Source organism: Pan troglodytes, chromosome 17 (assembly GCF_028858775.2).
Source record: "Pan troglodytes isolate AG18354 chromosome 17, NHGRI_mPanTro3-v2.0_pri, whole genome shotgun sequence".
Taxonomy (NCBI): Eukaryota; Metazoa; Chordata; class Mammalia; order Primates; family Hominidae; genus Pan; species Pan troglodytes.
The window spans coordinates 65,960,269-65,982,062 of NC_072415.2; the positions used below are offsets into that span (position 1 = coordinate 65,960,269).

The following is a 21,794-nucleotide window of genomic DNA, read 5'->3' on the forward strand; positions in this document are numbered from 1 at the left end:
ATATAGAATTATCTTAGCTGAAAATTCTGCTTATTGAAAGCTTGATTTTTTTTTTTTTTTTTTTTTTTTTTTTTTTTTGAGACAGAGTTTTGCTCTTGTTGCCCAGGCTAGAGTGCAAAGGCGTGATCTCAACTCACTGCAACCTCTGCTTCCCGGTTTCAAGCGATTTTCGTGCTTCAGCCTCCTGAGTAGCTGGGATTCCAGGCACCTGCCACCATGCTCACCTAATTTTTGTATTTTTAGTAGAGACAGGGTTTCACCATGTTGGCCAGGCTGGTCTCGAACTCCTGACTTCAGGTGATCTGCCCACCTTGGCCTCCCAAAATGTTGGGATTATAGGCGTGAGCCACTGCACCTGGCCTGATATTTTTCAGTTGAAAAATGGCTAAACTCCATGATGTGTTAATATTTTTCCTTAAGGGAAATTAATAATACTTCTTACTAAAGATCACATTTTACTTGGCACTGTCTAGCCAATCGTGTCATTTTTTCAGTTGAAGAAAGTCAAGCTATTAATAAGTGAAAATTTTCACCAAAGAGAATTCTAGGTTACCAGTACAAATTGTCACCTACTTGCCATCATGTACCCCATCTCACCTTCAGTGTGTTAATAATTAACCTCTCCTTGAGTGGATGAAAATACACCGGACTCAGAAAAACTGGGTGCTATACAGGCATTATCATCAGTCCTCAAAGCAACCCTTGTGAGGTAGGAAATATTGTATCTCTTTTTCTAGATGAGGAAACTGAGTCTCAGAAAGTTTAAGGGATTTACTAGAGGCCAAGAAACTAGGAAAGAGTCAGTGAAGTTTCTAACCAAGACCTACTGTGGCTTCAAAGTTCAGACTTTACAGACACAATGCTGTTTCTTTCTTAGGATATATACCTTTGATCTATTCCAAAGTGGGCTGAAAAAAAATTCCTTAGGCTTTGTTGCCTTTTTGGGAGCACTACAGTGTGCTCTCTCTGTTTTGAATTAAGCTTCGATGTGGAACTAGATAATGATGACTATTTCTATTTTCTATGACACCTGTGTAAAAATCAGTACAGGCAAACAATATGATAATGTTCCAATTTCTCCTCTAATATGCCTGCCTATATATATATTTTTTGAAAGAAAAACTGGGATGTTAAATGTGAGTGAAATAGCTCTGGCTAGAATTCTGAGTAGTATGAATTCCAGTCTGCCGTTTGTCTTCTGGCTAATTCAAGATTCAGAATTGGTCATTAATAATATTTGAAAAGTAAAGGCCTGACACTGATAATATTTGAAAATTATTGGGTGTTTAATAGACACAGAGCAACAAATACTTAATTTTCAGGTTGCTAGTGAACATGCTTGAGGTTTAGCTCTTTATTTTCAGACTTTGCTTGTGTTCCCTATCACCAGATCCTTTTTTACATTTTGTAAATTAGAATGGTGCTACCCTTTTGTGCATCTCTAAGGGTGATATGAAAATTGGTTTACCTTTCTTTAGTGGACACTACTAATTAAGTGGTAAGGGACCTATAGGTAGGCTAGATGGTGAGGCAAAGCTGCTCTGGGATGAGGCCACTAGCCCCGGGGTCAGAGGTCCAAGACCTTGGCTCTGCCACTTACTAGCTATGTGAACTTGAGCAAGTCACAATCTCCTAGAGCAGTGCTATCCAATGGAGCTTTGTGCTGTAATGGAAATGCTCTATATCTGTGCTATTCAATACGTTAACCATGGCACCTATGTGGCTACTGAGTACTTGAAATATAGCTAGTGTAATAGAGAAGCAGAATTCAAACTTTTATTTAATCTTAGTAATTTAAATTTAAATAGCCTCATATGGCTAATGGCTAACTTATTGGAGAGTGTAGTCTTGGAGCACCAATCACCATGCTCATAAATTAGTGATAAAAATGATTTCTTGCAATACTTCAGAGTATAGCTGTGGGCTTAAATAAGATCATATAAGTAATGTGATTTGTGAACTCTAAGGCATTCCTCAAGTATAAGTCATTAACATAATATTAATGATAATAATGATATCAGTAATGGTCACTGCTTGTACATAGGGCACAAAATAGAAAATCTGAAGTTACCAAGCTTGAACTTTAGAACTGGCGTCTACTTTTCTCCTTTCCATAGTTGTGTTGATCTGTGATCCACACTTCTTAGGGGCAGATGGCAGTCATTGCAAGCTTATTTACATGTACTGTGGGGGGACCAAAGTAGATAAAAAGACAGGGAGTCCAGAGAATTAGATTCTAATTGTAACTCTGCCATTGACTAAGTGTGTAATCTTGGCTTCCACTAAAGCTCCAGGAGCAAATTTTCTATAAGCATTGACCAAGAAAGTTCTCCTAATGGTTTGCAGGCTCATAAAATGTTATCAAAAAAGGGATCCCAGAGGTTATCTTAACCAGAGGTTATCTTAACCCAGAGGTTATCTTATCCTTTTCTTTTTCTAGGCAAGAACGGTGAAGGCTACAGATAGTAAATGACTTGCCCAAGATCACTCGACTAGGTGGTGGGAGACTCAGGCCTGTGATGCAGGTCTCTGTCTCCTTGCAACTGTACTCCAGGCTGTCACTGTCTGCTATCAAGGCGGGGTGGGGGGCAGGGGTGCGGGGAGAGCCACTGTTTAATGCCATTGAAGATAGATAGTCAATTGGTTATCACATATCCCCACTGGACTTAATCACACTTCTATAAGAGCTGTGTAAACCCTTCTGTAATTAGCTTAGCACCATGAGGTAGATTCGTTCATGGAGCACACATTCCATTAACTAGCTGTGCAACTCTGCTTCCACATTTGTAAAAGAATGGGGCCGGAAAAGTCAATCTCCAAGGTCCTATCCGGCTCTGAAACGCTGTAGTTCTAAAACCCATGCACTGAATTTTTAAAAATTGTAAATGAAGTTTTGCTTTATTTATGACAGTAGTTCCTACGAATATCTGAAGAGCAAAGATGCATACATGTGTGAGTCATATTATTCTGTCTGCAGATATTATTCGGTGAACATATGGATCTGCAGACTTCTTATGAAAACTCCATAGTTTTGGAAGGGCCTGGAATCTCCAGGTTCATGTTGCTGGTCTAGAGAGGCATTGTTCTCTGGGGTCTAACATGGAATCAACCAAGGTTTTATTTTTTGGAGTATCTGACATGTTTCTCTCCTTTCCCCCCCCCCCGCCCCCCAGCTGGTTGTTAGAGCTCCCAATCATGATTCTACATTTTTAATTTAAAATTTTTGAATATATACTACATGCACAATACAATATTTAGTGTTGTATAAAAGGGGACATGATAAAAAGATACTCTTCCCCCAGGTACCACTGTTAACAGTGGGACCACCAACCATCACATCTACCCTGTACTGAGGGGTCTTCTGGGAAATGGAAGGTTCAGTGCTAAAACTGAGAAAAATTTCAAGTAAACCAGAGCAAATGTGTCACCTTGCCAGGTTTCCTGATGCACCCAATTCCTGACTGATGACCCAGCAACAGTCTTAGCAGTTGCCCCGACATGGAATTTCAATGGGCACGAAGCAGCCAGTGTTCAACATTTTTCTCAATGACATCTGAAATAAATAAAACTCACTACTCCAAAGGAAAACATCTCAAAGCCTTTGAATATTTCATATTCTATAGGTTTTGGAGGAAAGGGGATAGGTTTTAAAAACCAGACCAACTTATTCAAAAGAAATAGAATCAATACGGCAACTACAATTGTCCAACTAGTGATCTCTAAAGAGTTGGGAAGATTTTATGCATGAGAATACATTATTACTTGATGAAACCAGCCTCCTAAAGAAAAATCATGTGACTCATTTAAAACTCATTTGTCGAAATGCTTGAAAATGGACTAAAATTGACTTCTGCTTTTAGTAACACTGAATAATGGAATTAAATAAGGATCTCGAGTTGACAGGGCAAAAAACCAATATAACCTAATCACTCCTTTCCATTTTAAATTTCCATAATTTTATGTTTGGGAATAATGGTAATGCTTTCCATTTCTGAGGGGTGAGCAGCTCATTCTAGAATGTGAATGATGTACATTCCTTAATATTTTTCTCCAAAATTAAGTTTCTATTTACCTTTATAAAATTTCACATATAATGTTTTTCAAAATATTCCTCTCTTTTATTGAAAAGAACACAAAATTTTGTTTTTCCCTTAAACCATCTTATTTGAATCACCATATATTCATGGAGTAGCTATGATGTTTAAGGGACTATTCAGAGTGCTGTAGGAAATACTAAAAATGATTAAGAGATTCCCTGCCCTCAAGGAGCTTAAATTCAGGTGCAATAAGTACCCAAACAGCCATAGGAGCAGGCAACATAAAATAATTGTCATAAAGAAAGTTTAATAAGGAAGGGCTAGTACATCTAATTGATGAGTAGGAACAACTTTAAAGATGGAAATAACAATGGAAAAGGATCTTGATAATGAGTAGAATGTCGATGATTCAAAGCATTAAACTTTAGGTTCAGGGGACTGTGTGATAAGTATTATTGGACTGGAGTGTCTGGTGTATAGAGAGGGTCAAAAATAAGTTGGAGCTATTTGAGCAGACCAGGGACAATAGGAAGAGTTAGTGATTAAATTCCTTAGTCAATGGGGAGTAAATGCAGATTTCAGAGCAGAGGCATGATATGCTCAGACCTGCATTTCACGGTTTTTCCCGGGCACTGGTTTATAGCATGAACAGGATGAAAAGAGCGTAGTAGAAATGGAGACCAGGAGACAAGATGAGAAGTGTCAAGAACTGCTGGGCATGACAGATCATAACTGTAATCTCAGCACTTTGGGAGGCCGAGGCGGGTGGATCACTTGAGGTCAGGAATTCGAGACCAGCCTGGCCAACATGGTAAAACCCCTTCTCTACTAAAAATACAAAAATTAGCCGAACATGGTGGTGGGTGCCTGTAATCCTAGTTACTCAGGAAGCTGAGGCAGGAGAATCACTTGAACCTGGGAGGCAGAGGTTGCAGTGAGCTGAGATCACACCATTTCACTCCAGCCTGGGTGACAAGAGTGAGACTCTGTCTCAAAAACAAAACAAAACAAACAAACAAACAGAAGTGATGAGAGCCTCAACAAAGGTAATAGGAACAAAAAGGAGGAAACACACTTAAGAGGAATGTGGTTAAAAATCTTCATAACTTGGAGCGCCTGAGTAACAGGAAGTCAAAGGTGACTCAGGTTGAACCTTGACAAGGGGAATTTAAGTTGGTGCTAAAAAAGCAGAAATGGGGAGAAAGATGAAAGGTTGGATCTTCTTGGTGATTATTTCCATTTGTATGACTTGATGTTGATATTTTCCTTCACATTTTTTCTAGCTAATGTTATGCCATCTCTAATTTTTAAAAGATTTCCTTTTCTTTTAAATAGATTTTCAGCCCCTTGAAGCTAGCATTTTATTGTGTACTTTCTTACTGCTTAGTACTGCATGGACACTTGGTAGTACAAGCTACACAGAGTCTAGATTTACATTGTCCTAGATTGTACTAATTGTGAGCTCTTTCAGTCTTTCTTTTACTCCAAGCAAAATATCAAATAGTTTTTCAAAATGTCGATAGGGTAATTAGGGGAAGAACAGCAATCATAGATTTTAATATAAAAATTGGCATTATACTCCCAACTTTGTTTAATCAGAAAGAACTGTTATCTAACGGTGCTTTGCACTGGCTTCACGTCACCCTCATTGCCTTAGATTATCTCCTGAGCTGTTGATGCTACCAGATCCAACTCTCTAGAACAAGTCAAAATGCAGAGGCTTTCCAAGAGGCTTGGGAATGTAAATGCTTTTATTTTCTCCCTCTCTTAGATTGGTAAATATTCCATCAGCTTGATAGCAAAAGTGTTGTCCCAAATAAACACAGGGGCTATTCCCTAACTGCAGCTATTATAGCTGAAATCTTCTCAGTCACAATGGTGGCAGGAACCACTAGCTCTCTTCCTGACTTAGTCAAATTAGGTGTTTGTCATTCTTTGCCTGGCTAGCAGGAAATTAAGTTTCAGTGAAGCATTTGGGTCACACCCTTAGTATCTAAGAATGATCTCCTCATAAGTTTACAGTATTCAGTTGCTCTGGGGCATTACCTTTTGATTACTTTTTTCATAGAGTGAACATGTTTAAGTCAGCTTTAATATTTTACACAGCTGTTCCAGTTTCAAGATCAGCATCGTTTTGAGTCACGTGGCAACCCTGGCAAAGTCTCCCGTAATGTCAGAGGAGAATCTGGAAAAAATTGTCTGAATGTTTTCTCAAAAGTAATCAGTTTTATTTCTTCAAGTGGGCATTGTTTTCACTGTAAAATAGTATCCAGCCCTGACAGGCGTTAAGTGGTGGTGGCTGCCTAATCTTAAATGGAAGCAACAAAATGAATCTGCCTCCAAAAGAATGCCTTTCTACCAAAGTGTTTTTCTCATTCACTTTTTTCTTTCCTTTCACTGATGACTTTCCAGCTGTTCATCGGGTCAGGCATAGTTCTTGCCTGTTTTTCTTTGTAGGCTGTTGACTCTCTGGGACTCACATTTTGGTGGCATACTCTTTTTTTTTTTCCTTTGGTATGTTCTCCGACATTTCAACATGCTAAGAAAAGCATTCTACAATTTCCACCTGGGGCAAACTTGGAACATTTCATTCTGAAGTTCTGCTATTTCTAGTTAGTCAAACGATTTTAGAAGAATTTGAATAAGAGCAAAAATCACAGATTGATTGAAGAACCAGCACATCACTTGATTGCTTCTCTCCGTTTATATTTTCCAGCTCACACCTGAATTCCATATGGTTTTCACGGCCATTTAATAAAATTTGAAAAATTGCTTTCTCTCTCCTCCCCTCTACCCCAAACAGAAAACTACCCAAAGAGAAAAATCAGTAGCCCTATGTACCATTCATCCATTCATTTCATCTTTTGTTGATTTTATAGGAAAGAAGCTATATGAGTGCTTAGCTTTAACTTTATAATTAAAATTCAGAATATGGTACAATTATCTCTGTGTTGTATTAATGCACATGTCTGTGGTTTTTCAGGTAATCGATCATTTAAATTTGACAACCGTGATCAATTCCAAAAATATTTGTACTCTCCATTTCCCTACTTATTTCCCATATTCCTCTGTCCCTGAAAAATAATCTGTTGTTATAAAGGAGAACCCATATGAGCATTTGGAACCCTCCTACCCTGAGGGCGATTGGGAAGTCTGTACTTTCATTTTTATTTTACTTTTTTGTACTTTGCACTTTACAGTGTGATTCAAAGTTGCCGAGTCAAATGTAATCTTTGTGCTTACAAATAAATTCAACAGCTTGCTACTGTTTGTCACAATTTTCATTTGGGCCCTTAGAATCTTGCTTTCTTTTTGTAAAGGCCACATTTTGCATTCATAAACCATTGCATGTTGCTCATTTTACCCTGTTCCCACGCTCCACTCCAAATGCATTACTGAGTGACCCCGCATGTCAGCACTATAGCATTGTACAGTAAATAGAGTGTTTTGCTTCATAAATCAAGCATAGAACTTATAGCCAACTTCAGCATAAAAAAGTCACTGAAATAATATGGCCCAGCTGCAGGAGAGAGACATTGTATTCATAAAGCTAGCCTTAAATTACTGACATTTAAATCCAGATTTGACAAAGCTAAGACTATTTTGGAGTATTCTGAGTAATCCTCATGAAATTCCAAATTTTTCTTTTGTTGTTTTGAAGGATATTCGTTTTTGAAAGGAGAGGTTAGAGTCTGTCCTCCCCACAATTATCTTTGATGGTATCAGCAAGGCACACTTGGGTGGCCAGTTCACATAATTATCCAAGTCACTTTGCAAATTGTTTATTTTTTCTTTGGGAACCTGCTCTCTGGGGCATAGCTCTCTGATACTATTGTGTCAATCAGCAGTGAAATGCAAAGGTGATTTGGAAAAATCAGGTTTGGGTTTCTCCCCCATCTAAATCAAATTGAACACTAACATCTCATTGAGGATGTCCAAAGATAGAAACTAATTTTATTTCAAGAAGCAATTTTTATTTCTCTGTTGGAAAAAAAAAGAAAGTCAAAAAGCCCGGCAATCAGCCAGACTTCCAGCTTTCACTGTTCTCTGTTCATTTTCCTTTATAGGTAGCAGTTTTAGCATTCAAAATTTAAAAATACACCAGAAGAACACATATTTACAGTGCTCTCTCTGAAAGCATGCTTTGAAAATCACCTATAACGGTAACACCCTGTCATTGGAGAATTGTCAACATACTGGCTAGTTTAGGCCATAATCTCTCTAGCCAATGCAATTTGCTGAAGTAAATTAAAATTATTCTCTTCCCATTAAATTTCACTCTCCCTACCTCACCAAAAAATCTGTTTTTTAAAGCACAAAACTAAATGCTTATAACAAACGTAATTAAAATAATGTAAGAATTAATGAGATATATGAAAAAGTAATGTCTGTATCTTATTTTTCATGCAAGCAGATTGATATGCATTACCCACTTTGTTAAAAACATTTATCTAGTAACTATAACATGAGTTCGACTTGATTTTTTTTAAATTTAATGTCCTTACTAACAGGTAATTTCTTTGTTCACCCAGGATAGAAGAATGCAACTGAATTATGTTCTTGAATAAATTGCCTTCTGGATTTCAACTACTTCTTTTGGAAAGTAGCAATATCTTCAAATTAACCTCAGTTAACACGAATGGACTAAAAAAATTGTTCAAGAATTTATGTAGTTCAAAAATTGTCAGATTTGTGGAAATGAATAATGTGTTTGGATTTTTGGAAGACCTTTACAAATTTTGAACCTCCTGCAGTTCCATTTGGTGTAAAGAATTATACTGTAAACAAGGGGCTCCATCTGTACTTTTGAAATAACTATTCAGTTTTCCATTTCAGTGCTCAGACAAATTGACACGACAAACTGAAAAGCAGAAGTTAGTGTTCAAAGAAGTTCAAGAGTAAACATTTAGTCAACTCGTCTGCTCAGATTGAGAGAGATTCAGTGCACAGGAATCCACAATTCTGAATGTAGGTTCTAGAATGGCAGTGAAGACTGTCAGGGAGTGGACTTTCCAGTTGCCCCAGGTCACATCTAAAATATGAATCTACCCACAGGGCCCTCACATTTCTAGGTATTTCATATACATTTGGCTACACTTAGGAATGAGAAGAAATATTTGTATTAAAACTTTATTTACTAACTTTAGGTTTTTTTCTGCCCCTTTCACTGCTGACTTCAGGCTACTATTTGGTCTCCATATTTGGCTAAGGGGATAAGAAATCACATTTCTAGGAAGGAGACCAAGGTGGTAACAGCTGTCGGGAACTTTTTTCATAGAACCCAGCAAGGGAAGTTACAGAATGCTGTTTGAGTCATTATTTCAATTCAGCTCAATAGGAAATTACGGATCACCAATGCATAAGGTTTTATGCTAGGTGCTCTGTGATCTGCTTATAGCAGGAGCTGTCATATTTAAACCAAAATTTAGGTAAATATAAATGGAGAGGGAGGAGAGCAATAAGTCCAGACTCCCACAGAACATTTGGTGCATGTCATTCTCCTGATCTCAACATTTTTTCCCCCAGTGCTTTCTGTTCAGGCCTGTTGCTCCAGGATTTGGGGTCCAGTCCCAGTTTCTCTTATGATGCCCAAGAGTCATGCATGCCCCAGTCAGACATGCATTCTCATTGAGTCTGCATGAAGCCTTGCACATCCTATGTGAGACCACTCTCATGCCTCTTGCTTTTCAGTAATGCACTTTCTTCTCATTTCCCATTCTTTACATGCTCTCTCCTTTTGGGCCTAATATAAAGCTTCCATTCTTGGTGCAATCATGCCTGCAGTACTGCATGGTGTGGCTGTACTCTCTTTCCATATCTTACAGCACCTATGGTCTCTACCATTAATTTGGAATACACCACGCATACCCTGGCATTGTGATCTATCTTGTAATATGTCTATTTTTCTCTCCAATGAGATCATGTGTTGTCTGAGAAATCAAAATGTCTTTTTGTTCCCTTTGGCCTGAGTACATAGTAGGCTCTCAAGGACATTTGGCTGATTTAACGATGAAGCATTGTGTGGGAGTCTGTGAAATTGGATAAGTTAACATGGTACATTCCCATGGCAGTTAATCTGTGCAGATTTGTGTTGGATTAAATTCATCAAACTTAGATAAGACTCTTTCTGCTACTGACTGGTGCAGTATTATTTCTTCCAGATGAAAAGACAACTAAATTTAAACCTCTCTAAAGTGTGGAATGCAATTGAAAGCAACTTAAATTCTGAAAACGTTTTATTTATTACAGGAATACTATTAAATTTCTGAGGTTGTCCCTCTCAGTGGAACATTTAATAATTTCTTTAACAGTTTGATGATCTCCACTCAATGTCCTAAAAGAGATATCAAGGAAACTCCGGATGAGGATAAGGGATGGGAAATAGCATTGAACCCATGTTTTTTGGCATTTCATTCTCCCTGACAACCCTGCAAGGTGGATGGAATTATCTTCATTGTATGCATGAAAAATCAAAAATTCAGTTGTTAAATTAATTGTCCAAGGTACACAGAGACAATTCAAGCCTCTCTGTTTTTTATGTCTCTTGTCCTATGCTATCACTATTGGAATAAGAAAGCCTGCACTGTTCTGATAACTGGGTCAATGTCTCGTCAAAACTCCTCATTTCGTTCCAACAGGAACATTGCCAGCACTTTCCCCCATGTGTGGTGCTGTGGCATTTCTACAGATTTGGGAAGTGGGAGTGATTCTGCTGCAAGGCAAATGTGGTTTGGCTCATCATAAGCCCTTTATGTAGAAGGCTTCAGAGTCTTCCTCAGTTATGTTTTTCCCCTTGACCAAAGCTTGCAGCTCTATGCTGTAATCTGATAGGTTCCTTGGTTCTATGTGAGGGGCCATTAAGTCTGAGGGCATGGAACATCAAGACGAGTATCCTAGAGAGGGTCAGGATGATCACTGATGAAGAGCTTGCATGTGAAGCTTCAGCAGGCAAAGTTGGACCAGAGAGACATTTGGTCTGTATTTTGCACTGGACTCATCAGTGCTCATCCATCACACCTCTTATGGGTAGCAGTGCTCTTGTAGTTTGGCTGTGGTCATCTTATGGTTTTTGCTTGTTTTGATCATGTTTTGCTTTCATAGGTCTCCCTAGAGTGGACTTGATTCTCCACTTCCCTTTCCTTTCTCCTTTCTCTGATCCATACAAAGCTACCTTTGTTTGTGTTCTAAATGGCTCTTTATTTTTTCATTTACCAGCTCTGTTGATGCCCTGTCAACTCTGCTAGACTTGCTGTGGTAATCTCACAAGATGGCTGCCACAATTCTTCCTCTCCTTCTATGCATGTGACACTTCTCTCCTTACAAATAAGGCCTAGATCCCTTCCCCTGAAATCTGGCCTGGCCTTGTGACTTGCTTTAGTCAATAGAATGTGAAAGAAGTGATACTGGACTAGTTCAGATCCCAGCTGTCAAGAGGTCTGGAGGCTTCCACTTTCTTTCTTGGAAGCCAGCTGTATGTAAAAACTCGAACTACCTCGAGACCACTGTGTTGTAAAAAAGGCCTGGCTAGCCACTCGGAGAGACCTTGTGGGAAGAGAAAGAGAAATAGAAACTCAGCCAGCCCCCTTTGTTTCAGCCATCACAGCTGAGGCACCAGACAGCTGAGTGAAGGAGCCATCTTGGATCTCCCAGCAACGATCATGGAGAGCAAAGCAACCACTCAGCTAGGCCTAGAATAGATTACAAAATTGGAGAAAGAATTTTTGCGTTGTTTTAAGCCACTGAGTTTTGGAGTGTTTTGTTATGCAGCAGTAAATAATTGAAACAGTTGTTTAAAGCATGCATCCATAATCCACTGTGATATTCTAGAGCTGTGTGCTACAATATGGTATTAGCCAAATGTGGTTGCTTAAATTTAAATTAATTAAAATTAAACAAATGTAAAAATGCAGTGTCTCAGTATCTCTAGCCACATATAAGGTGCTCAGTAGCCCTTGTTTTGGAAAGCACATATGAAACCTTTCCATCATGAAAGAAAATTCTGTTGGATCATAGTCATTTTACATTTTCTGGAACTATATGTTACTTATTTATCAAGAAATATCAATCCTAGGAAATTAGTTCAGTGGAGCGCAAGGCTTTTGTAAGGAGTAGAGACAGCTCCTCTGGCACAGGTGCACAGGTGCCAGGCTAGGTGTCAAATATCAGGCCAAGATGGTCTACCCTTAGCCTGTAGGCAGTGGGAGCCACTGAAGGTTTTTAAAAGAGGGAAATGACCTCAGCTTCTAAATATGTTCTTTGGGAAGGTGAATCTCATGCAACATAAATTTACCTGGGTTCTACACCAAAAGGACCTCTGTTAATCCTGTTAGTCATTTGTTTATCCAAACATCACTTATTGTCAACTGTTGTCTATTTCTTCAATTATAATTTTAACTCACCCTCCTGGGGGTAGGGTAGGAATGGAATCAAGCCTATTTTCTGTCAATGGAGTAATTTGGCAACTCATTATATTTTGACTTAATAGAATTGGCATACAACATAACAAAAACCATAGTGCTGTTTAAGATATTACAGTTTTCCGCAACATCACTGATAAAGGTACATTATTTACATCTTCTCTAACTATGCCAATAAAAAGTTTTTTGCTATGGGTTCTCTCATTATTGTTTTTAACATGAAGTAAAATAAATGTTCCTTATCTGTGTTGAAACTAAATCACAAACAACCTGGTCTAATATCAACCAAAGAACATAAAATAATTATATTGAATATATATATTATTATAACTGAAAGAAAAGCTATATTTGATTAGTTCAGTTTTGTAGTAATTCTCTTTTTGTAGAATGTTACATAAATCCGCTTATCTCAATTAAAACCAAATAGATCTCTAATAGCATAAACAGTAGGCCTCCTTCAACATATCTCTTTACTATTTTAAAAATAATAGTGCAACAGGGAGCTAGAAAGCTTTTGGCTTCTTCACTTTGAAGCTGCAGATGTAGATCTTGGTATTGGTTCATTCACCGGTGAGTGAGATGACCATGGACAGGTTCCATCACCTATTAGATATGTCTATAGGAGGACCCCAAGGTCCCTTCAGCACTGCATTCATCGATTCTACACTTTCTTATAAGCTCTTCTAGCTTGAGCTTCTGAAAAAAAAAAAAAGATTCTTTTGACTCAAGATGTTACCAAAGTACAAAAAGCACGACAACTCTGCTCTTCCTCCCACTGGGACCTGATTCTTTGCTCCTCAAATTAAAAAAAAAAGAAAATTCAGGACTGAGTATGAAGACCTACTTGTTGCTAAAGTTTACCCCACCATGGTTAGTTTTGGAATGGTTAAAAGGAAAGAAAAAATAGAACATTTCTGTCTCAAAAAATATTTTTCTGTCTCTGACTCCCTGCCGTGCTCTCATTTTAATGTGTTGGAGGCTAGGTCATTTTCGTTTTTTCCCCCAGATCTTCATGATTGCAGCTACCATATTTATGTAGAGTATCTGCATAGAATTCTCTCCCACACAACTAAGAAGAATTTTTTTTCTCAAAGCCATTTGTTGAAGTAACCATATGGATACTTCTCCCTCCTGTTATTCTGGTCTTGGGACTTTTTCTTATTTGCATTCATCCTTGCTGCCTTCATTCCGTCCATCCACCCATTCATTAGTCCATAAGACACACATGAATTATAGACCTATTCTCATAACACTTCTGTAGGGCTATAAGAAATAAAAGATCACCCAGAAGTATCCTCTCCTGAATAGGGCAGTAAGGTAGCTGGGAAGCTTTCCAAGACTTAACTTTGGAGGTGTAGATGGAGATCCCGGTGTTGGCTTGTCCAGCATAAGTTTTGTGTCTTTGGACAGGTTACATCTCCTGTAAGATATGTGAAGGCTGTTGGCAGAAGAGTGGAGATTATCTTGCCCTAGAAGGAGAGGAGCCCAAGAACAGCCCACAAGAGGCTCTCCCTCAGCTCAATGCACTGATTTCGGGTGAGTGTGGGAGTGACAAGGGGCAAATTAGTTCCCTGCCTGAACCCTCTTTACTCATTGTACCTTGTCCTTATTTCCATAGGCACCAGAATTCTTTTTGTATTTCTGCCACCTTCCCTTTATCTTGCTTCATCTGTGGCTACTAGAAAAACAGGCATCCTTCATTGCTGTCAGACGTATATCATCTATATGTATATCTATCAGCTATATGCATAATGCATCATGTAAAAAATAACTATGTTGAAAGTAGGACGCAATAGATCTACAGAACTGAGTAAATCTCATACATTAGAATATTTTCTTTGCAGTGACTTATAAATCACAATGATCTCAAACATTCAGTGGAAATATCAACAAGTCTGATAGAGCTATTTGAACATGGAAGTCAAATTAAATATTCTACTTGCTAATTGGTAATATTTGCTGGTCACTTGCTACATGCCAGGTATAATGCTAACAGCATGATAGGCATTATCTTATTTAATCCTCTTGACAAGCCTAGGAGGTAGGTGTCTTTATCATCCACACGTTTCAAACAGAGAAATTGCTATTCAGTAACATAACCAAGTTCTTATAGCTAAAAGGAGGCTAAGCCAAGAGTGAAACCCAGTCAGGGTGGGTCCAGAGTTTCTCTCTTAGCCATCTTGTTTCTTTGATCCATTAAAAGCAAGCATGCAAGCAAACAAACAAAAAGGTTCTCGGTCATCTCCTGCTCTCCACCCCTAAGAGGCAACATTAAGACTCAGGTTTATTGAGAACCTTGCATATGCCCAAAAGATCCATCATGATTGTCAGCACAGAATGCTTTGATTCTGACTAGATGCTCATAGAACAAGTCCTTGGAGGGCCATATGAGACCTTGATTCTGGTGTAAGCTCAACCACTGACCAGCTTCGTGACCATCTCTGACCAAATGAGCCAAATGACTGCTTTTGTTTCCTCTCTTTATCTGTTCATAGGACTTTTTTCCTTCACATTTTTCAGCTCACTGTTTTGAAAAGCTGTGACTTGATATATGCAGCCTCCTCTTTCTCATAGATTCTCTCTGTCTAGCCAGACTCTAAGCTCCTGCAGGCAGGAACTGTCTCTTGTGAGATCTGCACCAGCACCTAGTGTTGGAGAGCTGGAGTGAACTAAACTGTTTCGAGATAGTTAATATCTTTTATTTTCTCCATCAATACCTGTCATGAGCATACCTCCCTCTCAGATGAAGAAAGAATTTTGGTGATAAACAATAATTAGTAGTAGATCCCCATCAAGAGTTAGCAGAGGAAATCCAAAAAGTAAACAAACAAAACAGCAAAAGTAATTAAGAGTTGTCAGGCAAGTATCAGGAAGAGGTTGCAGGCCCAGCTGGATGGACACAGCTGGTCAGAGGGTGGAAGGAGCTCACAGCTTGGGGAGATGGAGTGTATGAGTGGGGAAGGAGAAGTGTGACCCTAGAAATGGACACATGAGGACAGACCTTCGTGCTTTCATTTGAAAACATTTATTTATCACACCTTATATGTCACTAATATGGTTTGGCTATATCCCCGCCCCGCCAACAAAATCTCATCTTGAATTCCCATGTGTGTGGGAGGGACCTGGTGGGAGGTAACTGAATCATGGGGGCAGGTCTTTCCCTTGCTGTTCTCGTGATAGTGAATAAGTCTCGCAACATCTGACGGTTTTAAAAACAGGAGTTCTGCTGCACAAGTTCTCTCTCTCTGCCTGCTGCCATCCATGTAAGATGTGACTTGCTCCTCCTTGCCTTCCACCATGATTGTGAGGCCTCCTCAGCCATGTGGAACTGTAAGTCTATTAAACCTGTTTATTTTGTAAATTGCTCAGTCCCATGGTAATTCTTTTGTAAATTGCCCAGTCTTTATCAGCAGCATGAAAACGGATTAATACAGTCATGTACTGAGCTACAAGGATAAATAAGACACAACCTGGTTTTCTGAGGGCTTACAACTGGTAGGGAAGTGAGAGATCTAAGTAAATAAAATCTATCAATCAGTAAGATCAATAAAATAAAGAGGGTACAGATTAACCTGGAGACACAAATGAGTGATCTGCTTCATGGTAGAGGTCAGGCCTGAAAAGCCTTATGCAAGGAGAGGCCTGAGGTTTTCACCTGGATAAGAACAGGAGGGCATTCCAGTACCACATGAACCTAGGAAGCTGGCTGGCACAGATACTTGGCTGCAGGGACTTGCAGAGTTGGTTTCAGCTAGAGTACCATATGCCGTTGGTAGAGATCACAAAGATTGGGATGGGGGTATTTATGGGTTCCATATGTCAGTCCATAGGTCAAGAAGAGCAGACAGAAAAGAAGGAATTTGGCAAAATTATACAGATACTTTTTCATTGTGTCAAAACTTGTTGCTTCTTTTTTCCCTTAATTTCAGTAACAACAAACATTTATGGGGCATTTCCTGTATATTGCACACTGTGCTTAGCTCTGCACGTGCAGTAAGGGTTGTTTTGCAACCTACTCTATAGTTGGAAGCTGGGGAGGATTCAAGGAAGGTGACACTACCTTGTAAACCAAAGGACCTGAAAATCTGTATGCAAAGACAAGAGCACATGCAAGAAATAACTAGACAATGCCATAAGAAACTATAGGGTTAACTGCTGCTGTATCCTGAAAGTAGCAAGGTGAGTAGGGGTACTTTGCCTCTGCAAAGGGACATCTTTGCAACTTAACATAGTTTTCATCTCTAAACACTGGGCTGCTTTAGGGGGCCTGAAGCAACATGGAGATTTGCTTGATGAACATACTGCAGACACAGGAGCTAAATGGTATTTATTAGGTTTGCTCGTCCCTCCTATATAAGCAAGTAATCACATGCTGATGCCAGAGGGTTCAAGGATGAATGAAGTCTAGAAACTGACAGGACATAAATAGTTAACAGTAAAACCTTGGGCCCTCTCTGAACCTTTCAAGGCAGCCAGTAAATTGAAAGCAGCAGCGAGAAAACAGAGCCACTTCTGCACACCCATGGAAACAGTCAAGCTGCCACAATTTGCACAAGGTGCAAGTAACAGATCAGCCTTCCAGAGGACCCGGTACACGCTGCACATTGCGGCGGTCTCACCTCGGTCACAGAGCCTCTGCCTCACAGCTGGGCTGAAGGAATTAGCTTGCACACCAGAATATTAATGTCAGCATCTTTTATCACATGGGTTGGAGATTTGCAACCATTTGAAAAAACCACCAACTCTGCTTGTGATTATCTGTGATTTAGAGAAAGGGGCAAAGTTATCATTTAAAAAAAAGTCTGTCATCAAATCTGTTGATGGCAGCCTCTGTATAAGAAAATGTCACTAAAAGCACTTGGAATGCTTTCTTACTTATAAGCTATCATAACAATGTAAAATTAAACAAACCAAAAAATAAAAACCACCCAAAATTCTAGAAGGTGCTTTAAAAAGAGAATGAAAGGGATGCTTCACCACTTCTACCCTCTCCCCTCTACAAATCCAACTGGCTATGAATTGGATATCAATGTAGGCAGAGACACATCATAAAATATTTTTGGATTGTGTGGTGCTATTTGGTATATGTTGCCTATCTTGTTAGGATTGGGTAACAGTCCAAACAGGAAGACTCAGGGAAAGGTGGGGAGTAATGGTATAGGGTTAAACTGGGGGTAAGTTAGGACTCAGGACTCACTTCCCGCCTTGCTTCCTGCCATGGTCAGGACTCAGGGCAGCAGAAACCAACAAAGTCCAACAGAGAGAAGCCAGCTTAGAAACTGGACAAGGTCTTCTTCAGGCATGAAATATCTCCTACTTTTAGGACACAGATAATTAAGAACCCAGCCTCAGGTCTTTCAAGTTCTTACTTTTCTGTCACCAAATCCCAAAGTCAAAGCAATTTCTCCCTATACTTCACAGATGCTGTCCGAGGTTGCATTAAAGTCAGCAAGAAACGTGCTCTCTGTCTTCTGACAGTGACCATTGTGAGATAGCAGGATGTTCTCATCATACACTCAGTGATGGTAAAAGTCTGTGCCAATAAAACCTATTACAACACAACTATCATGGAATTTTTTTTTTTTTTTTTTTGAGATGGAGTCTCGCTCTGTTGCCAGGCTGGAGTGTAGTGGTGCAATCTCGGCTCACTGCAGCCTCTGACTCCCGGGTTGAAATGATTCTCCCGCCTCAGCCTCCTGAGTAGCTGGGACTACAGGCGCGTGCCACCACACCCCGCTATTTTTTGTATTTTTCATAGAGACCGGGTTTCACTATGTTGGCCAGGATGGTCTCAATCTCTTGACCTTGTGATCCGCCTGCCTTGGCCTCCCAAAGTGCTGGGATTACAGGCATGAGCCACCACGCCCAGCCTGCAATTTTCTTTAAAAAAAAAGACTTGAAAATAAGATTCCACTACAACTTGTCTCACATGAATAATTTTTGTCTTAAGATCTTAACCTAGATAAATCATTTCCTTAAATACTTCTTAAAGTGAGATGTTCAGTGCCTATCATGGTATATGTCTTAATTGAATCCCTCTCCAACTGCCTTTGTCCTCTTTAGGGATCTCTGCTCTCTCTTATTTGTTACTCATGTTTTTTTAATGTACTAATAACTGAAGCTATGTTCTGCCTTACCTCACCTGACACTGGAGAATGCCTGCATCAGCACATACTCACCTTTTTCCCATCTACAAAAGACAGCAGCTCTGTACACTGCAATTCCCTGTGATGTGCTCAAATTATAGGCTGTGACACTTTAAGAGGCAAGTCAACCCTAGTCTCATAATGACACACCATTGTGTGTTGGCATTGTGGTTTAGAACTCTTCCCTGTCTGATCTTCCACCATGTCAGTCAATATTCATTAGCCAAATGTAAACTGAGTGTCTATTGTACACTCGATGGCAGGCACCAGATGATATTCATCTCCATGCTGGTAACACGGTAACGTGGAGTCAAATATTATCTAGTGCCCACCATCAGAGAGTGTTAGGTAAAGACAGACACAGAAACAGTTGATCTTAGTGTCATGGTAGTGACATGCACAAATGTTATACAGTGTATGCTGTAATGCCTGGTTGAAAAGCTTCGCTGTAGAGATTAATGGGACTCTGCTGATCTGGCTGTTGAAATGTTCCTGGATCCTTTTGCTCTTCCTCATCCTTCCCTTTCACCTTGTATAGCTCAGTCCCAAAATTTACTGAGTCAAATGGTTTTCTGTCTTTAAACTCCAAATTCCACCCATCACTCTGGACAGTTGACCCATCTTATACTTTGCTAAACAATTCCAAGACTCCCTACCAAGATCCCATGCCTTTCCTTCTCTCTACACCCAATAATCTCTTGGACTTCAGCTATCTTCATATCCTTCATGCCTCCACCGTAGGACATCTGCTGTTTCCAAGGCTAATTCCTACTGATTTCATTGAGTTCTGCCTCCTTCTCTAAAAGCTCACTGTTCAACTAACTCCCATCTCTCCAGTGTTGTCAATCAGTCTCTCTCTGTCACTTTTTTTTTTAAACATGTATGTCTCCCTTAACCTAAAAATATCCTCTCATGTGCGGAGGGTTTTTTAAAACAATGATTTAGATTTTTTCTTCCCATCTTACTATGGCAGGTGCATATTATGCCTCTTAAAGGCTCCCAATGTTGTGCCCATACATGCATATTTTTTAAAGAAAAGATGAATAAATGAATTCCATAAGCTACCTGTAGTTACATAATAATGGTCTAGTGGTGATATAGTAAATAGTATATAAATTTGGGGCTCAGTATTGTATTCTACATATCATCTAAATGACCTTAGAAAAGTTACTTGAATTTTCTCTGCCACAATTTCCTCATCTGCGCAATAGGGATAATGACATTTATCTCACAGATATGTCCATGAAGATCAACTGAGATGACAGATCTAAATTACTTGACATAGTCTTTTTGTCACAGAGCGAATTCCCATAAATGCTAGTTCCTGCTACTTGGATTTCAGGAAATAATATTTCACATAGACTAAATAAAGGCCAAAGTTATAGTAGTTATAAAGCAGTTACAGAGACTACTCTGGCTAAAGTATCATATTTGTTTAAGATATTAGAGCAATACTGGTCAACACATAAGTGACCAATTTACATACAGATATATCATTTTAGCATATATTCAATGAAGTAACATATTTTATAATACATTCTTTTGTCTGGGGATTCTTTTGTAGAAAGAGGCAGAGTGAATGATTGAAGCACATTGTTGTTTAATTGAAAATACTACTTTCACCTTATGCAAAACAGAGGCACATTAAATCACTACCTTCAAAAAATGTAAGTTCCAGGTCAGTAGAGTCATTTGGGGACAATTGATGCTTTATAGGTCTGGATAAAGAGGAGATGTCTACTCCTATTTCCAGGAAAAATAACATTTCTAAAAGACTGCCATAAGCTCTCATCTGCAAAATTTCATCGATTTGGGACTTTGTCCTTAGGGTTAAAGTAGACTCTTGTTCTCTCTGTTAAGGTGATAACCAAAAAACAGTAGGCCCATATGCAAACGAGGCATATTTAACATCTTAACAAAGTACATGGTTTTTAAGCAAGGGGCATTGTATATATTTTCATAAGACAACATATTTGCAATGGTAGCATAGGCAGGCATTCTTCAGGCTGAATCTCTATTTCCTTCTCTTACAGCCTTGATTCCCTCCGGGCAGCACATGGTTAAATACATTCCAGTTACTACAGGATTTTGAAACTTAAGAACAAGAAAGCAAAACAAGTAAGAAAGCATATAAAGAAATACTCTATAAGTCAACCTTTCTTCTTCTATCTCTATACATCATTTCTCCCATACAACCATCTAAATTATTTGAGATTCAGTCAAGGTTAGACAACAAAGTTTAATGAGTCCTCTTGTGAATTGAAAAGTGCCTACCACTTAAATGTATTGAATCTCAGGGCTTCTGTCATTCCCTGATCTGGTCCATAATTGGCCAAAAAGAAATTATTGACACTAGTACTGAGGTCGTTTCTATAAAAATACGAAATCTTATGCATGTAATTTATGTTTGCATAAATATACTTTTTAAAAAAAGTATCTTATTTGTTTATTTTATGAAGAAATACCCACCACCAGAGAGGCAAATGACCTCTTTGTCATCAAGTCTCACAATTCTCTGTAAAGTCTGTAATGCTTTCCTTGTATAGAATAAAGATCATAGACTTCAGGGAAACATCCTACGTCAATGAAGGCCTTTATTGTATTGTTTCTTTCCTTCTCTTTTGTTCCTTTTCATTTTTTAATATAAATTAACCCTCTCTTCCTTTATCTTGCATGTTTGGATTCTTAACTAGATCATTAACTTTTCAGAAGACAGAAGACAGCAGCCAATATCTACCTCTAACTGACATTCACTTATAGCAAAGACATACTCTGCAAAGAGCAAGACTCCAACACATTGATTCTGTCTCTTGTCTTTTCCACCTGTGTTGGAAACACCTATGTTTCACTTCTTATTTCTGGAGCCACATTGACTGTGGTCCTGTTGTGGATCTCTATGGATATAGGGGGAAGATATTTCTGAAAGTGGTGGAGGGAGATGTCTCTGCCTATTCTTCCCATTAGCCTCCAGCATCACCTCCCCCATATGATACAATGTGACATCCAAATGTCCTTGAGGGAACATCAAAATCCATAAAGGCTAGATGTGTGATAGAACATGAAACACAATGGTGTACAAAATGAGCTATACAAATTGTGAATTCAACATCACAATTGATGTTCCATTAAAAAATGCTAATTTTTCTTCAAGATAGGGATTACAAATAAAGGTTTATACCATCTTGTGGCAAGTC

The 21,794-nt window shown here is 38.9% G+C and overlaps 1 long non-coding RNA gene across 1 annotated transcript in view; it reads right to left on the reverse strand.

Moving 5' to 3' along the window:
• The window catches only part of LOC129137824 (uncharacterized), a 38,564-nt gene extending 19,893 nt beyond the window's left edge, over window positions 1-18,671 (reverse strand). Inside the window, exon 1 of the long non-coding RNA XR_008540617.2 lies at window positions 18,634-18,671. This is a non-coding gene — a long non-coding RNA (uncharacterized LOC129137824). The remainder of the gene's footprint in view (window positions 1-18,633) is intronic.
• Between the last annotated feature and the right edge of the window lie 3,123 nt (window positions 18,672-21,794).